Source organism: Pipra filicauda, unplaced genomic scaffold, assembly GCF_003945595.2.
Source record: "Pipra filicauda isolate LSUMZ 115617 unplaced genomic scaffold, ASM394559v2 scaffold106_size2291244_pilon, whole genome shotgun sequence".
In the NCBI taxonomy this organism is placed as follows: Eukaryota; Metazoa; Chordata; class Aves; order Passeriformes; family Pipridae; genus Pipra; species Pipra filicauda.
The window spans coordinates 1,038,126-1,059,505 of NW_024103507.1; the positions used below are offsets into that span (position 1 = coordinate 1,038,126).

Here is a 21,380-nt window from a genome sequence, read left to right on the forward strand (position 1 = left end):
TGATGCACCATCCTCGGTCCTCTCCAGCGGGTCACTTTCCTAGGGCAGGAGGTGAGCAGCCGAGCAGGGGGAACGGCGTTTGCAGGAGTGCGGTGCGGCCCCGCACCGCTGCCCGGCTCAGGCGGGCCCTCCCGGCTGCTGCCTCATTCCTCCGCCGTTGCTCCTGGGCCCTGCCGGCAGCTCTTGGGGACAGCCGGCTCCCCATCTCCGCCCCTCGCTTTTCCCCCTACAGCCGCGTCCCGGCGGCGGCAGCCTCCCAGCGCCGCCCGAGTGCCTGGAGGAGCCCGGCCGCTGCCCGCGGAGGAGGCAGCGCCGGCGGAGGGGCCTCGGCCGCAGGGCGAACCGGCACCACCTGGCTGCGTTGCCCGCCTTAGCGGACTGGGAGAGAGGGAGAGAAGGAGGGGAAAAGGGAGGGAAGGAGGGAGGGGGGGAAAGAGGGAGGCTCCTCCATACGCGGGGAGAGGCTCCGGCTCCTCAGCTGGGCGCTACCGGCAGCGGCAGCTGCTGTCGTGCTGCACCGCGGGCGGTGACGGCTCCCGGCGCGGCGGGAGTGCGCCGCTGCCGCGGGACCTCAGCTCTAGGGCGCGGGGCTCAAACCTCGGCTGGAAAGTAGAAACAGAGTTTTATGTTTTTTGTTTTTTTTTTTTTTTTTTTTTTTTTCCTAGTGATTGGGCTTTTTTTAATTATCGTTATTTTTAATCCCTCCCCCCGCTCTCCCCCTTCCCCCGGCGGTGCGTGTGCCAGCGAGGAGGATGCGCGCCTCCCCCAGCCCGTTCCCCGGCAGCTCCCGCCACTGCGGCGGGGCGCTGGGGGCCGCGGGGCCGGGGGCGCGCCGGGCCGCACCTGGTCGCACCGCGATGCGCGGGCTGCGCTCCCTGATCTCCCGCGCCGCTCCCCGCCGCCCCTCGGTGCCCGAGTCTCCTTTCGCTGGTGTCCAGCGTCGCGCACACACGCACACGCCGTCACGCACGGAGACACTCACTCAGTGACTCTGCCGAGCTGCCCAGGCTGCCGAGCAGCACAGCGCAGCGCCGCGCAGCCCGCCTGGAGCCTCCTCCCTCCCTCCATCCCTCCCTCTCTCTCTACTCCTCCTCCTCCCTCGCTCCCGCCTGCCGCTCTGAAGGATGCCCGGTAAGTAGCGGCGAGGACCGGCACCTCTGCCGGTGCGTGATCTGAGGGGTTAGGGACTGCTTTATACTGCTGCCGCCCGCCGGGGGGGGCGCGGGGCGAGCGGAGGGGAGGTGACAGCGATTCGAGGCAGGAGGCGGCGTGGCTCGCCGGGTGCTCCTCAGAAGGACTTTTAGCTGCGCGGCCGGGGCTTGAATGTGGGCGCCGAGGGACGGGGTCTGTGCACCGCAGCGGGCACCGGCCGGGGCGGGGGCCCTTCCCCTGCGCTGCGGTTTGCTGCCTGCAGCACCGCGGTGAGTACGGGGCTCCGCGTCTCGACGGGGTCCCCCGGGGACGGGTAAGGTGCGGAGGGTGCCCTGCCGTGTCTGGGGCTCCCTCCTTGGCGGCTCCGCTCCGCGCCGTGCTAGGACCCGGGCACGGAGGGAACGGTGCCTCTGGTACGCCCCAGGGACTGTCCTCTGCTGCTCCCCACCTCGGCTTTGGTCACGTCCCTAGGGGCTGCCAGCGCGGTCCGGCGTTTCGGGAGGCGCGGTGTCACCGGCTGGACAGAGAGGGAGCTCCGCCGGGCACCTCACCTGCGGAGAGGAGCACCCAGGTGCTGCGCGCCGGGGCGTGGGGAGGAGAGCGGAGCCCTGACCGGTACGAGAGGGTGCCCGCGGCTCCCCTGCCCTCTCCTCGTCCTGGATGCTCCCTCCTCCTGCTATGCAGTGGGCTCCGGTGGCAAAACGCTCGTCCCTTAGGGAAGCGTGATGTTTGCAAAATGTTTGCTGTCAATTAGCGGGTGGCTCTGCTCAGCTCGGGTTTGCGCTCGGATAACTCCGCTCAGGCAGGAGCTCAGCTCCGGCTACCAAATGCCAGGGATATCGGGCAAGAGGCTTTTTGTTCTCCTAGATTGCCTGATGCGATTTGTGGGAAACACGCATAAAAGCTCCCAGTTGATGGAGATTTTTAAGTGGACCTCGGTAAATCATTGATATTTTTTTTTCTTACTTTTACTATCTGTACTTTGACAATGATCTCAGTGTGTTTTGCATCCTGGGTATGATAACTGCCCCACTGAGATCAATGACAAAACTCACAATTAACTTCAGAGGAAAACGGTTGTAGTCAATACAGAATGAAAGGGAATGGGCAGAAGGCATAGGGATGGTGAAGTGAGAGAGATGTATAAAAGACGTGGAGAGAGATGCATAGAAGAAACTTAATTTTTAAAGGCAGGGTTTTTAACTGAAGAGCTTTAGCAGCACTTTGCCAGAAATATCTTCTAGATTTTCATTGCCACTTTGCACTGGTAAAATACTGGAATGATTTCTTAATGTCTGTGATACCAAGATGGGCTGAAGCCCATTGCTTTAACCACAGACATTATAAAGTATTACTTAGTACCTTATACTTTTCCAATGCTGTATATCTTTGTTCTCACTAAAAAGTTGAAAGCAGAAGGACACCACTGAGACAATTAGATGGGCGACCATTGACTTCAGTGGCCTGTGATCAGGCCCAGAAAGGCTCAGTAGAGAAGTAACAAGAGAAATGTAGTACAGTTTGTAAGGAAAGGTGTTGTATAAGCGTTTAACTCATGAACACCCTCCCTCTAGAGAGAAGAAAAATCTAAATGTACATTAATTTTTTATCCCATTTTAAGAACTCTTTCACAGCACAGATACAAATAAGAAAGAATGCTTCTGATTAATAATTAAAATGCCCATATTCATATGGACTACAAAGAAGATTTTGTGCAAAAAAGAAAAATCCATTAGCAAGTGGAAGTTCTAGTTCACAGAATGTCCTCTGTTCAGTGTAGTATTTAGACTGGGAGTAGTCAGATATATAATGAAGCACCAAATAAAAGTATTGATATTCAAATGGCAAAAGCTAGTCTTATTTCTGTAACCTGACTAACCACTGTAAATTGCTTGGAATGCCTTAAAAAGAAAATGTGATTCTTAATTTTTTTCAAATCTAAGTGTTGAAAGAACCCCCAAAATGATGAATGTGATAAAAAAACTTGTTAAGTATCAGAAATATGCTATATGAAGAATGTGATTATTACATTATAGGCGCGTTGGGGTGACATTGACTGGAACTCACCAAAGCCGTGCTACCATTCTCCTCGTCAGATGAACAGGAGAGAGAAAATGTATCAAAAAGCTCATGGGTTGAGACAAGGACAGGGGGATTGCTCAGTGGTTATTTCACATGCAAAGCAGACTCAACTTTGTAAAATTTGTTTAATTTATTACCAGAGTAGAATAACAAGAAATAAAAGATAAATCTTAAACAGCCACCTTTCCCCTACACACACCTGCTCAACCTCCCTCCACTCCCCTTCTTCCCAGGCTTAACTTCACACCCTAATTCTCTACCTCCTCTCCTCCATTGGAGCAGGGGAGATAGGGAATGAAGGTTGTGGTCAGTTAATCACATACTGTCTCTGGCACTCCTTCCTTCTCAGGAGTAGGACTCCTCACTCTCTTCCCCTGCTTCAGTGTGGTGTTCGTCCCATAGGAGACAGTCCTTCATGAACTTCTCCAGTGAGTCCTTCCCATGGCCTGCAGCTCTTCATGGGTTGCTTCAGTGTGGGTCCCATACGCAAGGTGCACTCCTTCAGGTACACACTGTTCCAGCATGGGTCCCCCACAGTGGGATGCTACTCCTCCTCTCTCCACAGGGTCACAGGTCCTGCCAAGAGCTTGCTCCAGCATGGGCTTCCCATGGGGTCACAGCCTCCTTTGAGCATCTACCTGCTCCTGGCATGGGGTCCTCCATGGACTACAGGTGGATCTGTGCTCCATCATGGACCTCCATGGGCTGCAGGAGCGCAGCTGCCTCACTATGGGCTGCAGGGCAATCTCTGCTCTGGCACCTGGAGCACCTCCTCCCCCTCCTTCTTCACTGACCTTGGTGTCTGCAGAGCTATTACTCTCACATATTCTCACTCTTCTCTCTGACTGCAGTTTCTATTACTCAGGTGTTTTTTTTTCTCCCTTCTTAAATCTGTTATCCCAGAGGTGCTACCACCATTGTTGATAGTTTGCCTGCCTTGGCCAGCCGCAGATCTTGGAGCCGGCTGTCATTGGCCCTGTTGGACACAGAGGAAGCTTCTGGCAGCTTCTCATAGACAGCACCCCTGTATCCCCTGCCACTACCAAAACCCAATACAAGAAGAAATATAACCTTTTTCAGTAATGGTCCAGTAATAATATTTCCCTTTTAAGTACAAGTTTGTGTTAATAGGCAAGGATAAAAAAAGTTTGAGGTGCTGCACCTCTTGTTCAGCTTTATTAGTAGGTATCTGGTAGAATTCTCATTGAAGTGAACTGAATGCGTCACTAATACTTAACTGTGAACAGATTAAGATGTTCATGTTACAGTGGGAAAAAAACCCCTACAAAATGGACAAATGCTTCACTGATTATCTCTTCTCTCCTTGCACATACAAAGGCAAGACAAACATTTCATTCTTTAACTGTCATATTATAGGTTTCTTTCCAATTTTCCTATGAATTTAAATGTTTCTTTTATCATGTGCCTTATATGGAAGCGAAGGGTACATATTTTATGAGACATTGCATGGAGAAAAATTTTGTTCACTCTACTTTGTTGCTTCCTTTATTTTACACTCTATCTACTGTTTGCTAACACATTGTAATGCCACAATTTATTTTTGTTGATACTTCCATTTGAACTCAAATGTGAAAGATATGGTAATCATTTCCATATTAGGGTTTTGAGCATTTTTTTTTGGTGGGGGAGAGGGGAGTGATGGGTTTTTTTTAGTGTCCAAAGCAGTGCTTAATGCTCTTTGTTTTCTTGGATGAAGAGAGTCGGTAGTTCTAAAATTGAGGATACATATTTGAATAAATCTTTGAGTTTGTCAGCCATTGTTTGAAATTCTTTGAAATTATTTTTTTCATTTTGCTGTTTCAATACTTACTCTTCATCTGTGTATGTAGAGACTCAGATATGTTCTTGTGGACAGCATCTTCAAAATAGAAATTTAGAGGTTTAAGGCTTACCTGTAACTGAAGAGTATATAAGATTTGAGTATTTAAAGCTGGGTTGAATGAAGCCAGGTAGTGAAGTACTGGGAAATTCCAGGATGTGATTCTGAATAACCATTACTCACTTGTAGCACCTTTATAAACCTCATCCTGTTTTGAGGAATAAGTGCTGTTCATCTTTATTCAGATTATTATTTCGAGACTATTTTTGCTGTCCCTGGTCTGACTCTGAAACATGTTTATGCCCTTGTATTGCTATGGTTGTTAAGTGAATGATAGCCAGTATTTACAAGTCTCTTGGTATTTGAATCTAGGAAGCAATATTAGTTGGATTCTCAAAAGTCACCTGAATTTTGACATTACTACACTTTTAAAAACATGTTCAAAATAAATGTTATTGTTTTTTAGTCCTAGAACATATTCGTCAGATAATTTATTTAGAACTATATTCTTCTATTCAACAATTTAAGAACAAAAGCCTCCACTGTCGCTCAAATCAATCAAAATATTGGGTTTAGGTTATACATTGTACATATGGAACATGGCATGTAAAGCAGATGGTATGTAAAATTATGCATAGCATGTCTGGAGAGCCATACAATATCTAAATACAGTGCAACAGAACAAGGAAAGAGTGTCACATGCAACTTAAAATATCAATCACTGGACTATGGCTAGTCTCAACTGTGCTTTGTTTTTGTGTGTGTATATGCGTGTGTGTGTGTGTGTTCAATTTTCTCTTACTGCAGTCAGGACATTTCCTTGATAATATGATCTTCCTTAGAAAAGCACGCAGACTGAAATGATATGCTACTAGCTAAATGAAATCAAGATGAATATACAAGAAAAACTAGTTTAGTTCAGATTGGGTTCAGAACACAAATGCACGTAAATTAAACAAAAAGTAATGAGAACAGAACTTTCAATCTTTTAAGGAAAATATTTTAAGGGAAATGGCCAGACACCATTTACTACCAAGACTGGCTTTTTCTCTGTTATTTGTGCTCTTGGTTTGCCCAACCCAACAATAGCACTTAACAGTACTTCTGTCCTGTTGCATAAGTACTGTGTTAGCTCCACAATCTCTCTCTCTCTCTTAAGTATTACAAGCCTGTAAGCACAAAGTTTCTTCCTGAACAAACAAGCATTACTGTGCATTGTCAACACAATCAGATGAAATGGTAATTGCAGAAAGATTCACATCAGCAAAACCCTTTAAAAAATATTAGTCCTTAAGCATCTGTTGACCTCAAAGGGACCTAATCACATTTTGTTGAACAAAGATGCTTTCGTGATCAATGACCATGAAAAGTAATAATTTTCCCAAGTTTATTCAAGTGTTTAAATTCACGGTTATAAAATGTTTTCCACATTAGACAACTTCAAATTTAACTTCCAGGGGAAAAGATTTAAATATTTCTGCTTTTTTTTTTTTAACGTTTTGTATACTTTAGAAGTACTGCAAGCTATTAACTGTTTTAAAAAGAGTTGCACAGCTGTGCTCTTTCATATTTCTAATCCAAAAGAACAAAGATAACATGTAAATTTTGAAGTTTATAGTGAAGGACTACTACAAAATGAACTTTATATATAATCCCAGGAACTAACACTGCACAAGGTAGACTTTAATAGCCAATTTTGTAAAATTCAGACATTTTTCAAGAAGTCAAACTGAAGGTATTCCCACATGTTTAAACTATTGCATATCCCCAAACATGTGTAAAGCTTTTTAAGGTACCTGAGTTGATACAGCATGTTTCACACTAATAAATAAAAAAATAAATAAATAGATAATTCTTGTAGTTTTTGCACACCAACGCTCACAGTCCTTATGGATTGTATTTTTTGCAACAGTGTTGCTTAAAATACAGCTCTCTGTCTAGGGGATTAAAGTAACACATTTGTCCTAATACATTACAGAACAGTGTTTATCAATTAATTTCTTTTTGGACATTAAAGAAATTTTATCCATTTAAATCACTGTAATACAATCTTGCATTATAATGGCTTGAACAATCTTGACTGCATACGGTTACTGGAGTCTCCAAAGAACTGTCATAAGTAAAATTATTAGGCTGTATTATATCAAACACATATTCAGAGTCTATCAAGGGATGACTGGATTTTACATAACAGCACAAATTATTAAAAAAATCTGTGAATAAAAAAAATTATTTGTAAAAGGACTTAATAAACCAATTTATAATACACATATATGCACCCTTTTTCTTTGGAATTATGCAAATTAAATATTAATATTCATGATTAATCCTATGTAAAATTAAGTGGAAAGTGAAACAACAAATAAGGGATTTGTCCTCTACAACAGGTACTTAAGCTTGCTCAGCAGCATGTAAACTTTCTGCACTAGCTGATGGACTTTCAACCTACATCAAAACCTTCCTCTGCAACCTGACATTGCTGCTGTGATGACAGCATTAGAAAACTGGCATCTCATGGGAGACAAGTCAGTTTACATCAGTGGAAATGGATTTACACTGCATCCTGAATTCTGTGCAGACAGGTTTGTTTCTATTTTTCCTCTTACTATTATAGAAGGCATGACTTTTGCTGGATATATAGGCACAGCTGAGTTTGGTAAAACCCAGAATAAACCTAGCAACAAAGTTGGAAATGGTAGAGATATATGAAAAATATGATATGTTTTGTTGGGTTTTTTTCAAGGAGCAAAAAAATGCACTCTTATGAAAGATCCTTAAGACAAAAGCAAAACATGCAACTGAGGTTAAAAATAAAATTATGAAATTTGAGTTACCTAACATGTTCTGGCCACAGGAGAAGTAACTAAAGCTGACATACCGATGTAACAGGAGGCTCAAAAGAAGACTAAAGCCAGAAAATAACCATTTCTTCTGTTGGAAATCCAGATGGCCCTAACAGATTTTGTGTGCGTTTGTATACACATTTATCTGTGTGTATACATGTGCATACATATATATTTTTTTCTTTTAATATCAAAAATCTGTGTAATGCTCTACTTTGTTACTGCCTGATTTCCTCATCCCAGCAGGGATTTGGTGGTTGTTCTTCCTGTATGACCATCAAGTTACAGAGGAAGATATGACAGCACAATAAATAGCTGAGAGTGGTTAAACTGTTTCCTGAAGGTAAAACAGCAGGGTCTAATGGTTCTCCTGCAGAATGTTTTAAACCCAAGGTTATAAATAATAGCCAGTACTGTCAAAGTAAAAAAAAAAAAAAGTAGCCAAATCCTGAAAAGGAAGAAAACAAACTGAACCTGCATGTAAGTGTCTGAAGCCAGTGCTACATTATGTCCTGAAAAACATGAATCTGAAAGATATTTTTCCAGCTATAGGCTAGTGTCATCTGCAATCACAGTTAAGATCTTGCTGTTAAGACTTGAAAAAGCAACTATAGTCTTACTTTGGAGAAACAGGAAAGATTATCAGTGAATGTAATGTGAAGCTTTTAGGGAAATGGAAAATGACAGTAGAGCAGTGGAGTATTTATTGGAGCATTTTTTAAATACATTAAATAGATATAGCATTTTTTCATAACAACTTTTGATGCTGAAAAGACAGTTGACTGGAGTGAGTGGAGCTAACTTTGGCATGATGTCAGAAGTAAGATTTGGGGGAAAATATGTTGGACAATTTGGTGCTGTATGTCCTCACCTTTGTAAATGGCGTATAAGTATAAATAATGTCAGAGGTGGCAGCAAATCCTTTCTCTTTATAATTTCACATTCCTGCCTCTTGTAAAAGGATTAATCTCAAATGTAAAGTAAACCAGATTTGCAGTGGGAAAAAAGTCTGTCAGTGGAGAATCTATCAGTATAGTCAAACAATATGTCTTTATTTGTCTTTTGGTGGAAAATTACATCCCCGAGTGGTGATGCAGAATCTGTATAAAATAATCTATTCTAATCTTTTTGGCAAATAATTCTGCAAAAGAAAATATGACTGATAAGCTTTTTACCAACCATAGAGTTTTCACTCAGAGGAAAAGAAGATTTGAGGAGAATTAGTGAAAAATTTGTCCTAGGATTAGAAGTTCTCAGTTTGCATATGAAAAAAACCTGGTTACAACCGACTGCTAGCTATTCTTTCAGTATACTGTATTCAATCATCTGACCTAAGAATGAAGTTCACTTCTTTCAGGTATAACCAAAAACACGGGCTTCAAAAAGCTGAACTGTGCAACTGCAGATAATGGAAACTCAGACCTTCATTTCTGGTGTGCCTAAAAACATGTCATTTCAGTTCCTTCAGGACTGTTCCCTGGCTACTAGTGAGGTAGATCTAGGTAAATATAAATCAAACAACTCTTTCTTCCCTTATATATTGGATCTACAGTATTGTAACTGCCTTTGTGTCCCTCCTAGTGGCTAGCGAAGGGACTATTTGTGGTGCAGATACCTCAGAGTTTTTGTATACCTCCACCTTACACAACTTAGTAGCAAGAAACAACAAAGTATGAATTTCCTGGCAGAAGCTTTACTTATGAGAATTATCCTTGAACAGAAATTATTTTCTTTAACAAAAATGGATTGAAAAGATTGATCTGGCATTCCGATTTGTCATTTTTCTTCTTCTCTAACAAAGCAAACTAGAAATTTTTTGTTTGTTTGTTTCAGAAACAAATAGCATATAAGTTTTTAACTGATGTGTGTATTTTATTTTTTTATGCTATTTTTTGTTTTTGTGGAAGCAAGAAAGAATTTCCATGAGGAAAAGAGGAGAAATAAGAATAGCTGATAAAAATAATTTCTAAACTTTCAAACCATTTTCTCTTTTACAAAAAGTAAATATACCTGATTAATGTCTCTTTATTATTCATCACCTTGAAAATATTCTGTATTAAATTTAAAAAAATCAATTTTTCTTAGGTCACTTCAGAATGGATCAAAACTTTTTACTCTAAAAATCTTTTCTTTGAAGATATTTCAGTCACCTCTCAGGAAAAAACTTGTAGCTGGTTGAAATTTCTTTGAAATTTAGATTTTTCAGACATATAAGTTTATTGAAAACAGAGATGTCCGTAGAAAAGACATATTTTCATATATTTTTGTGCACTGTGATCATATATTAATTAAAAGATATATTTTCCATTTTTTCTTAATTTATAAGATGATTTTTTTGTAAAAATAAAAAATAAGAAACCGAAAGAAGTCCCCAGAATATTGACACAAGATTCTTGATTTATCCCAAATTAAAATTTTTTTCTTCCTAAAACTTGGAAGATTTTAAACTTCCTTTTGCAACTTCCAAGAAAGAATTTCAAAAGCTCCAGACGTTTTTCCCGATGGGGAGAATACTTCTTGACCCATTTCAGAGCAGACACAACATTGGGTAGATCATGGTTTTAGTCTAATGGATAAAGTGGAAGTATTGGAAGTATTCCAGGTGCTTTCTTCCAAAGGTACTTGCTTCATGGAAGGTTGATTATTTTATTCCTAAATACATTGAGGAAGACATTAGGTGAGAAGAGAAAGAAAGAGGAAAGGAATTGCCTATTTGCTATAGCAAAAGAAAGTAGTGACTGAGAAATCAGGTGTGTCTTTTTAACAACATTAAGAGGGAAATGCCTTCTGACTGAACAATATATAGGCTCAGGAGGTAGAGTTAAAATATAGGTAAAGACTTAGTGTGCAGCTCGAAAACAATCTAATTTTCTTAGTCCAGTTTTTCAGCACCTTAAGTTGAATATGTGTTGTTTATATGACTTGACATGGATCAGTAAGTAGTGCTTATGGAGGAGACAGCTTGCCTCTAGACTCGGCTGTGTGATCAGCACCAGTGCACTGGGTCAATATGTAAAGCACAGCATGGAGAAACAGTGTAAATCCCCAGCATGGTGGTAGACAGAAGGTGGCCACTCACGTCTGTTTATCCCCCAGGGACACAAGAGAACAGATTTGTCAGGGTTTGTCTCTTTTATTCCAGTAATAATGAGAGATTAATTGGGAATGTTGACTGCTGGGAGAGTATTTGGGAATGTTTGTTGCTTACATGTTTGAGAGTTTTTTTTCTATTACAGCTGCATTTCTGATCCTTGCCTATAATTTTCATAAGTAAATTGAACAATACAAGGCCTCCCTCTAGCCTGAAGGTCAGATAAGCGTGGCCACTTCCATATGGTTAAGTTGCCTTAGCCTCCCAAGCACAGGCTGCATCCAGTCTGTCCCTTGGGAGCAATCCCCAGGCTGGGCTAGTGCCCTAGTTGTGCCCAGGAAACCCTTGGGAGACAGCTAGTCAAGTAGCCAAGATGATGAAAGTGTCAGAGACTGCCCTGAGATTTTATGCTTTAGAAAAAAAATAGTTCCAGGGCATGAATCCATGCCCTACCACTATTTAATTCATTTCCATAGATGTAGTCCTAGTACTATTTAGGTCAGTGTGGTTCCAAACACATAGACATTGTTTATTTACTTTTCTTGTTAGGAATGAACTTAACTCATTTAAGTGGTGCTACTACAGCCCAGCATGACATTTTTGCAAATAGTGAACAAGGCTTAATATTTGTTTGTAACAGTCATTAACTGTGGTATATGCAATAATATTCTGAAAGCAGTGGAAGATTTGAATGTGGTAAAATGTTTCAGGAAATGGTGTTCTGCATTATTTATAGTTACATTTCTCATAATGCTGGGTTTCATTTTATACAGAAATTGCTGTTATAGGAAAGCTATTATCCATTTACAGTGCATTTGTTATCAGAAATTTATAAAGTATTGAAAAACCTGTTTTTTCAGAGGTACAAAAAAGTGAGGGTACAAGCACTTCTTTTCAAAGTGTAGTGGGTTGACCCAGGCCAGATACCAGGTACTAAAGCTGCTCTCTTACTCTCCCTCTGCAACTGGACAGAGGAGAGAGAAAAAAAAGCAGCTAAGAATTCATGAGTAGAGATAAGAGCTGGGAGAGGTCAGTTACTGGTTATCTTCATGGGTAAAACAAGACTCAAAGTCGGGATAGTACTTACATTTATTATTAACAGGATAAGAGCCAAAGAGTGAGAAATAAAATAGTCTTAAAAAAACACCTTCCCCCCACCCCTCCTTCCTTCCATGTTCTCTCTCCTCCCCCTCAGCGGTACAGGGAGACAGGGAATGGGGGTTATGGTCAGTTGTTGTTTCTGCCACTGCTCAGAGAGAGGAGTCCTTCCCCTGCTCCCATGGGGTTCCTCCCATGGGAGACAGTCCTTGATGGACCTCTCCAGTGTGAGTCCGTCCCTTGGGCAGCAGTTCTTCCCAAACTGCTGTCCCGTGGGTCACTCCTCAATGGGGTGCAGTCCTTCATGAATGAGCTGTACTGACGTGGGTCCCCCACAGGCTCTGCAAGTCCTACCTGGAAAAACGTGCTCCAGCATGGGCTTCCCTCTCCAAGGCCACAGGTCTCTGGCAGGACCCTGCTCCATCCTGGGCCTCCCACGGGGTCACAGCTTCTTTCATTCATCCACCTGCTCCAGCATGGGCTCCTCCATGGGCTGCAGGTGAGTCTCTGCACCCTGATGGTCCTCCATGGGCTGCAGGGGCACAGCTGCTCCACCATGGTCTGCACCACGGGCTGCAGGGGCCTCAGCTCCAGTGCCTGGAGCACCTCCTCCTTCTGCACTGACCTTGGTGCCTAGGTTGTTATTCCCATGTTCTCACTCTGCTCTTCCCTGGTTGGAATTTCTTCTGCGCAACAATCTTTTGTTCTTAAATATGTTGTCGCAGAGGCATTACTATTGCTCCTAATAGGCTTGGCCTTGGCCAGCGGCAGGAAGTCCATCCTGGAGCCAGCTGGCATTGGCTCCCTGGGACAGGGGAAGCTTCTAGCAGCTTCTAACAGAAGCCACCCCTGTAGCCGCCCCAATACCAAAACCCAGCCACAGAAACCCACTACATTACTAATTTTTGCCGAGAATGCAAATGAAGACAAAAATATTTATTTGCTAGAATATTGAGTATTCTGTGTGTCAGGAAAAAAAAAAGACGAAACTTTTAGAGTGTGGTCTCAGAAATCAAACTCCTTTCTGCTTTAAAGTACAGACTTTTTAGCTAACTGAAAATTACGTTTACACAGGATAGTTGGATACAGTTCTAATAAGTAATTGTATGATTGTGGACTAATTGCATAAGAAAAACAATATTTAATTTAGTTGTGGGGGGAAATACATTTAATTTATAGCGATTCTTATCTTAAGATACGAATTTTTTTATTTCTCGGTATTTAGCATCACTGCATCTTTTGCAACATCTACTCATCTTAGTATGATGTAGTCAGTAGAAAAGTCATCTTTTCTACTCTTTCTTCATCTTTTATTGGTGAGCTTTTTCAAGGTTTTATATTCTCACTGTTGCAGGATAGCACAATTTCAAAAGTAGCGACTATTAATCTGGTTGTGGGTAAATTGAAATGTTGCCTAGAAGAGATTCTACGTCTCATCATAATCCTTCAATACCAGTTTTGTGGTTCATGGGTTGCATATGTAAATTGCAGTGCTCTTGGGGGAAAGATAACTACCAGAGAACTAATAATTTCTCACCAATGGTAAAATAATTGCCTCCAAATGCTGTGACCCCAAGTGTGTGGTAAGACTGAATCTAAGGGGGAAAGCCATGAGGTACCAGTGCCTTCTCTTAACATTGCTTTCAATTTGGGCTCCAGCAAGCTGCATTTATTTATTACTTTTGGAGGCTTCAAATTGGGAGAAATATCAAATCTAAATTTTTTAGCCATTTCTTTCTCTAAGTGATGCCTTTAGAATATCTCTCAAGGGAGTTTCAAGGAGGCTGATTTAACTATAGCATAAGCACATATATAATGAACTTGATGAACCCAACCTAAAAAAAAAAGATCTGAATCTGATAAATTGGCAATAGTCAAATATCAGTTTTATTATTCAGTAGGAGCTATTTGGCTTGATCAACAGAGTGAAGATTTTTTTAGAAAATTGAAACTTAATGAAGCATACCAGGATTTTTAGCTTAGCTTTGGTTTGGAAGTGGAGGTGATATATGTCACTTACTTTGCTTTAGTGAAATCACTGAGTTCCCTAAAATTCTTCATGCTTGGAAAATTACGTCCAGCATGTAACTCCACAAATATATTTAGAAACAACAGGGTAGTAACGGATATTGAAAAATCCCTGGTAAAAATTTGAGAAACATACTGTATGATTATTCGTGATATATATCTGCATATTGATTTTTACTTTATTCTTAAATATATATTGTACATACTCTTACCTAAATATAAATGCATTTTTTCAGTTGGCATAGCATGCAATGATTAAGGAGACCTGAGTGTGTTCTAAAAAGTTTAACTTATTTATCAGCGATACTTAAAAAGGAATAGTTAAGTAAGTAGATCTAAAGCTGGCCTGGAGCTTCTTTGGTGTGTGTCTGAAGCATGTCTGCTATCTACAACTGTAATTCATGATCTAAAGAGCATCCTGCTCCTTGTATCCTGCTGTAACGCCTCTAGTGCCTGTGCCTTTATCTTCAGTTTTGTCTGCAGGGATGGTAGCTCTCAGCTGGTGAATACAAGTCATGCAGTCCAGAAGACAACGAATTCATATCACACAGTAGCTAACGGATAGCGAACTAGTAGCCAGTCTCAAATCTGGGTCAGACAAAGAATGTGCCACAAGTCAGATTTCTTGAGGTGTCTTTCTTTTGAAGATGAGGCTTTTTCACCCAGGCTGTTTCTTGGGAAAAGCTCCACAATCATGATCCAGCTCTGCAAATCACTTTGCAGGCTGCCTCAGTATCAAAACATCGTAATTTGTGGTAATAAATTGCCTATTAAATATTTCAGTCTATTTTATAAAGGTACTTTGAACAGATGTTAGGCTGAGACATTCAGGGAGAAAGATCATGACACATTTGGTGACAATGTGGTATTGGTGCCAATAGCTTCCTATAAACTGTGAAAAAACAGATGTTACTCTGGACAAAATTGTACCTTCCTCTTGACTATTTTCAGCAGGGGGCAGGCCTTACTCTGACCCCACTCCCCAGGCTAACCTTGAAGCTGCTCTTACTGTGATGGAGACCTCTCTATTAGCCTGGTCCTGCAACTGTTTGACACATGCTTCAAAATTGTCCTAGCCTGACTGTTTCAGCTGCCACCTCCAATGTGATACTGTCTGCTTAAAACTCAAAGTATAACTCTGTCATACATATATTTAGTGCAGTATGGTTCTTAAAAAGCATTTTAATCTGCTGGCATTTTAGTTTGTAGGCCTCTGGGGTCAGGTTGAAAAATTACACTAATGCTGAACTTACTCTGATATTCTGGGCAGCCCTCTGAATTTTAAATAACTATCCTCAGAAGGCTACCCTTTTCAAAAATTATCTTAAAGACTGCATACAGAATATTAAGCTCAGTTCAGTTAACAGCACACTGAGATGCAGGCTGAAATTTATAAAAATGAAGGGTAAGAATCTCTGAATTTATAGACACCAGCAGTTATTTTAGTTTTCATTATCTGAGTATCTGGTCCTACAGTGCTAACTCTATGAGTTCTGTGTTACTGTAATTGTTAATATTTGCATATGAATTAACTGTTCTGCATTGTTGGTTTTGTAGTTGACTGCCTATTCAAACATGTAGGATTATTTTGAAACCTATAAAGGAAATGATCCTTTTATAATCTGGAAGTAGGCAAGGTGGAAGACACAGGTCTGTTTTTCCAACCAATAACATTCCTTAATACATTGTCTTACATGCATATAAAGAAAAAATAAGATTACTGTCTCTTTGTCTTTAGAAATATTTATGTAAGTATTTCTTATTTAGCTTATTACTGTTACTTCTCCCAATGATCGACTTGTATTGTTACTGATTCTCATCACGTAGTGATCTTCATGCCCCCCAGCCTGTGTTTCACAGCTTCTTCTTCTGCTGTGGCCTCTCCTATTGCAAAATTGAATCTGATGATACTTGCTTGTCCAGCTCAACTCATTGGGCTTTTCCTCTGGTCCTCTACCACCTACCTCCTCCAATCTGACCATACCCTCAGACTCTTTCCAAACCGCAGATGCAGTGGGCATCCAGCCATGGAATGGGACCAGATTTTGGGCACAAAATAAACCCCACTGCTTCCAGGCAGAGACTGAAACCCGTTAGCCATCTGTTCTGCCTGATCATTAGGGACAAAGGCTACCCAGAGGTAGGTTTTAACAAGGCCTCGAGCAAGTGTACCTTTCCACTTTATCTGAACCACCTCTTACTTTCAGTTTTAGGGGCATGATAAGCATTCTATGTTCTCTGTATTGAAATCAGGTTTTGAAAAGCTGAAAATAGTTCCCAATTCACAGCACATCTTACTCAGCTTGACTGGAGCTGTTCTCCTTTGGGAGGAGGTCTTTCTGAGCCAGAGGGAAAGGAAGTATGAGCTCAATATATTCCTTGTTCTACCAGCTGCCATCAAATATATTCATCTTCCCTTTGAGGAACTATGAGTCCAGATCCATTCAGACTGTGCACCCTGATGAGACAGAGTGTCATCTTCCATGATAGGTGATGACGCTGTGGTTCCAATCTTTTTTTTTTTTTTTGTCACATCTAATGAAGAATGCCAAAACAGATGTATTTCACTATTGTACTTCCAGGAGCAGAATGAAGTAAAAAGCCTAGGATGGCAGCTACAGCGAAATCTTGCAGCATGCCCTGTATCTGGACTGTGAGAAAAAGATTCTTTGGCTGCCTGGACAAGTCACAGTCTTTTCTGAATGCCCCAGCAGGCTCTAGGAAGAAGGTTTAGCAACTTCTCATCTACCCTGTGTTAGAAAAGGCTTATTAGCTCTGCCATGTGTCCAGTCCTTTGCTAGTTAGCAAAGAGTTTCTAGAATGCTTCTTTGGTGCCTTTTAAGATCGTGTATCTTATTTTTAGATTAACAGCAAACTGCCTGAAAGTGATATCTGTAAGCTATTCTCTCTGGGGCTGAATGGCTGCTTTTGTGTTAGATATGTGATGCATAACACACCAGTTCTGCTCTTTGAGTAGAAGGAGGGCAGAGTTTGCTTCAGAGTGTTTATTTTATCCTTGCCCTAGTCTAAAAATCATTGCCTCCATATGAACTGGGTGATTTTCTGGTTGTTAGTTGAGGTAGACAATGGTTCTGATTCTCTGCAGGAGCCTTTTGGTACAAGTATGTTCCAAATAATACAAAGAAGAAAGTAATGATAATGCTTTATATTATTTACAAAACAAACCAGAAGGAAATAATCTACAAATAAACTATTATTTAGTAAATAAATTGTTAATGTCTATAAGCTTACAGTTGTATAGAAGATGTAAAGATATATCACGAAATCCCTATGTCTTTTCATGTTCAGATTCCTCTTTCAAAAGTTTTGGTTGGGGTCCTTATGAGGATAGTCCTGTTGTCAAATTATTCTGCTTGATTAGTAGCCCATTTCCTCATTTGGGGATATCTTTGCTGAAAAAGAAAAAAAAATCAAATTGTAATTTCATTGCCTTTTGCTTCCTCTTGGTAAATGCACATAGAGTTATTCCTCTTTTTGTGAACTGCAATTGTGATTGTTATCCAACAGATTCAGGTCTTGAGTAATAGAATACTGTATTACTTGCTTTCGTAATGCTAGTGATCCATCTCAAGTTTTCATTTATATGAAGAATGACCTATGCTTTCTTATGCTTTCCTCTCTCCCAGAATTCAACTCCGAATTTCAATGTCAAAATATCTATGCAAAAATAATCTACTTGAGCATGTATCATTCTTAGCAGCATTACACTTTCACCTTTTCAAAATTAGATGACGAATTAATAAATTGGTGTTTGTTCCAATCATAGTGGAAAACTGTGGCTACTTAACAGCCTCATGCCCTCCCTGTAATTGAAATTTGCAAATATTAATGAGATTATACCACTGTTCTGTCAATAAATATTATCAACTGAGTTCATTTGTGTGGAGTTCTTGGGATTGCTGCAGAATGATTTTGCATTGTCACTCTAAAGATTTCATAATAAACCTAACAGATTATGACTACCTTTTTTAATTAACTCAAGTCCTCTCAAACTTTATATCATATGTCATGAGTTTAAAGCATGCAGCTCTCGCACATGCAAGCAGACAGGGAGAATGCACACTGATGTGACTGTTGCTTATGAAGAGTTACAACTGTTTGGAGCCTTGCAGTTGCACCCCTAGCTGAATGAACTGAATGACAGATAATCTAGATCTATCCCAGGTGTAACTTGTTCCTGAATGAATATATATCTCTCCTGGGCAGAAAACATCCAGCACTGTCTCTGTGAGACACTGGCCAAAGTTCCTACCTCGTTCTTATGTGTCAGCTTTGCAATAAAAAGTGACCCTGTAATTAACAAACTCCTTAGTTGCTCATGCAAAGCTGCTGGAACAAGATAAATCCTTTTGCATAGGGCCTGGCATAGCCAAAGCAAAATGTTTGTATGTACACAGAGAACAGGAACAATGTATGTGATAGCATCACTTAGTGACACCTGCCATACGAATATCATCATTGAGGCACTTCTAACTACCTTAGTTATGTTTAATAACTGTGAGAAGTCAACATGAGGTTTTGAAGGGCTTACAAATTTCTGAAAACGTCCCTGAACTGAAATTTCCATGATCAGCCTCTTGCTGTAGGTACCTGGAAAGTTCAAAGAAAATGAGTTTGCTTTTTAATTCTAAAGAGGAACTCCACAATCGTGTTAATCATTAAAAAGCAATATATTTGACTATTTTTAATGCCTGTTGAAACTGAAACTTCCAGAGCTGAATAACTAAAAAAGTTAAATCCAAACCCATCACCCAAATATATTTTTCTTAAAATATATTTGGTCATGCCTGTGACATTTGACCAAGCTCCAGCTTTTCAAAAAGTATATAGTGAAAAGATTGTTTTCTAAGTTTATAAATAAATGTAGCTCTCTCTATATTTTTGCAATTATTTGGAATATACTGAGCGTTCAAAGGAATGAAAGAGATCTCTTGTCCTCTGTATTTGGCATGAAGGGTGTCCTAATGCACATTTTCACCTTTTCATTGAAGAAGAATGTGTCCTGTGGATTACTTACAGAAAATGGAAGAGTCTGTATCTGAGACAGGCAGTCAAATGACCTTGTGTAGGACACAGTCAGCATATTTGAAACTAAGAAATCCTTTTTTCTCTTGTTACCTTCATGTTTTTCTTTAAAGCATCACTAGATAACCTTGGAAAAATCCTACTAAAAGTACAACTAGTGAAGAAGACTTAAGCTGGCATTGTGCAAAAAATGTAAACTTAGTAAAAATAACTTATTTCAAGTATTACCTCCAAATTTTCTGTGCTCTATGTTTTGAAAAAGGCCAGACTAAATTATCATATTTTTCCTCCTAACCTTAAAATCTGTGTCAACACGTTTTACTTTTTATTGGAACCTGGCACTGGCATTTCTCTGGTAGTTTTCTGAAGGTTCTATCTTTTATTTTTAAATAAAAGTAGAGAATTGGGGTGGGGAGTTAGGATAGGGGAATATGCATGTGGTGGAGGGGATAAAGGTGGAAGGGGATAAAGGGGAGATGGAAGCATAAATCTCTAGCTGTGACCATGACAAACAAAACAAAGTTTAGATTTTGTCTTTTTTTTTTTTTTTGAGAAAGTGATTGGCACTTGAATTTTACTACTTGACATAGCCTAATTTTAGGTGTGAATAGTCATATTGCAAACCTCTTTGTATCTATACTGAACCTGAATTCACCTTTATGATGTGCAAGGATTCTGGCTCCATTTCTTACTGCCTGAACCTTGTTACAAAACTAAGCCATCTTATTTATTTCCAGTCAATTGAGAAAAAAGCTTCTCTGCTATAAGAGACTTTCTGAAGAAATATGAACTGAAAATAATTTAAATAAGGAAAAATTCCAAAAATAATCAGTATCCCATCATTCAAATAATTTTCCTAGTGATAGAAATTCATAAAATTATGGCATGACTTGCGGTATCATCTCTGAATTTCTTTCATATCCAGGATATTTCTCTGGAATGCTCACTTAATTTTCCAAAACTAGATCTATGTTTAAAAAGTATATGACCTGAGAAATTATTATTTTTTTTAGAGAAATAAGTATGTTGTTAAAAATAAAATATATAAAAAATATTTGATTTCTCTGCCCCATTCCAGAACCTCTTTTTTTGTTATAAGTTTTATATTTTAGTTTAATTATTCCATTGATTATCAAATCCTTTTACAATATTTACTCCAGTATATGAACAGGGGGAAGGAGGAAACGTTCTTAACTTATAAAAATATTTGCTCTTTTTTTTTTAATTGATCATGTATTCAGAACATTATCACATTCATGATTTTCATAGGAGCATGTCCATTGGCTCTGCCAGTGTGAACATCCTTAGATGAGATTAAATGCTTAGTCTCATATTTCAGTCTTTTCCTTCTTTTACACATGTAAACCAATTTGTGTACAGGCATGTACTATATTTCAACAGACACAGAATTTTGGAACGATGTTGAATTACTCCAATTTTTAATACTAATTTAAAAAATACAGGTATTTTTAAGTATTTCCAGTGTATAAATTGGAATAAAAATTTTTAGACTTTTCTATCATTAAAACTCATTACTCAGGACATTCACGTAGAAAGTACATTGGAGCAAATTAGGTTTTCATCTAGCTGAGTTATTGAATTTATTTTCTTTCCTTTTACATATCTGTGCATTTTTATTTTTCAAAATGTGGTATTCGCAACTACTTATAAGGAGACATAAGATACCTAATTGGATGTAAAGTGTCCAAATACTCAGTAAAAAAGGACACTACTCCACTAGTAAGAGGGAGATTTCTGTACTAGAAATGGCCAACAGCTTCTGTCACTTTAATATGATTGAAACCACAGGCTTCTCTCTGATAAGACAGACAGTATTTCATAAAACTCTTTCATCTATTAGCTTTCACACCTGCCAGTTGAACATGTGACCAGTAACTAGAACAAATTATTTTTACTGGAAATTATGTCCTAATTAAACCAAGTTATAATGATTTCTGAAATAAAGAACACAAGCTTTAAAAAAGATTTTAAAGAAAAGCATGGGACACCCTCCCCCCGCCCCCAAATTTTGCCATGTCCACCCTAAGGATTCTTCAAGTATTTCCTGCATCTAAAATAAGAGAACTGTCTGTTTACCTTTTCTAACAAAGTTAGTCACTCACAGAATTGGCTTATTACAGTGCGGGTAAATAAGAGAATGCTGCAGGTCTCCTTCCCAGTGTGGTAAGAGGAGCATGGT

At 40.0% G+C, this 21,380-nt stretch overlaps 1 protein-coding gene across 2 annotated transcripts in view; it reads left to right on the plus strand.

Moving 5' to 3' along the window:
• The first annotated feature begins 765 nt into the window (after positions 1-765).
• HS3ST5 (heparan sulfate-glucosamine 3-sulfotransferase 5) overlaps positions 766-21,380 on the plus strand; it is a 188,895-nt gene continuing 168,280 nt past the window's right edge. The window contains exon 1 of one of the 2 annotated variants that reach the window (XM_027731277.2): positions 766-1,131. The gene's annotated coding sequence lies outside the window, so the exon portion shown is untranslated. Of the gene's footprint in view, positions 1,132-7,466; positions 7,657-21,380 lie in introns of those variants that run through there. The other variant, XM_027731278.2, reaches the window with a different exon arrangement.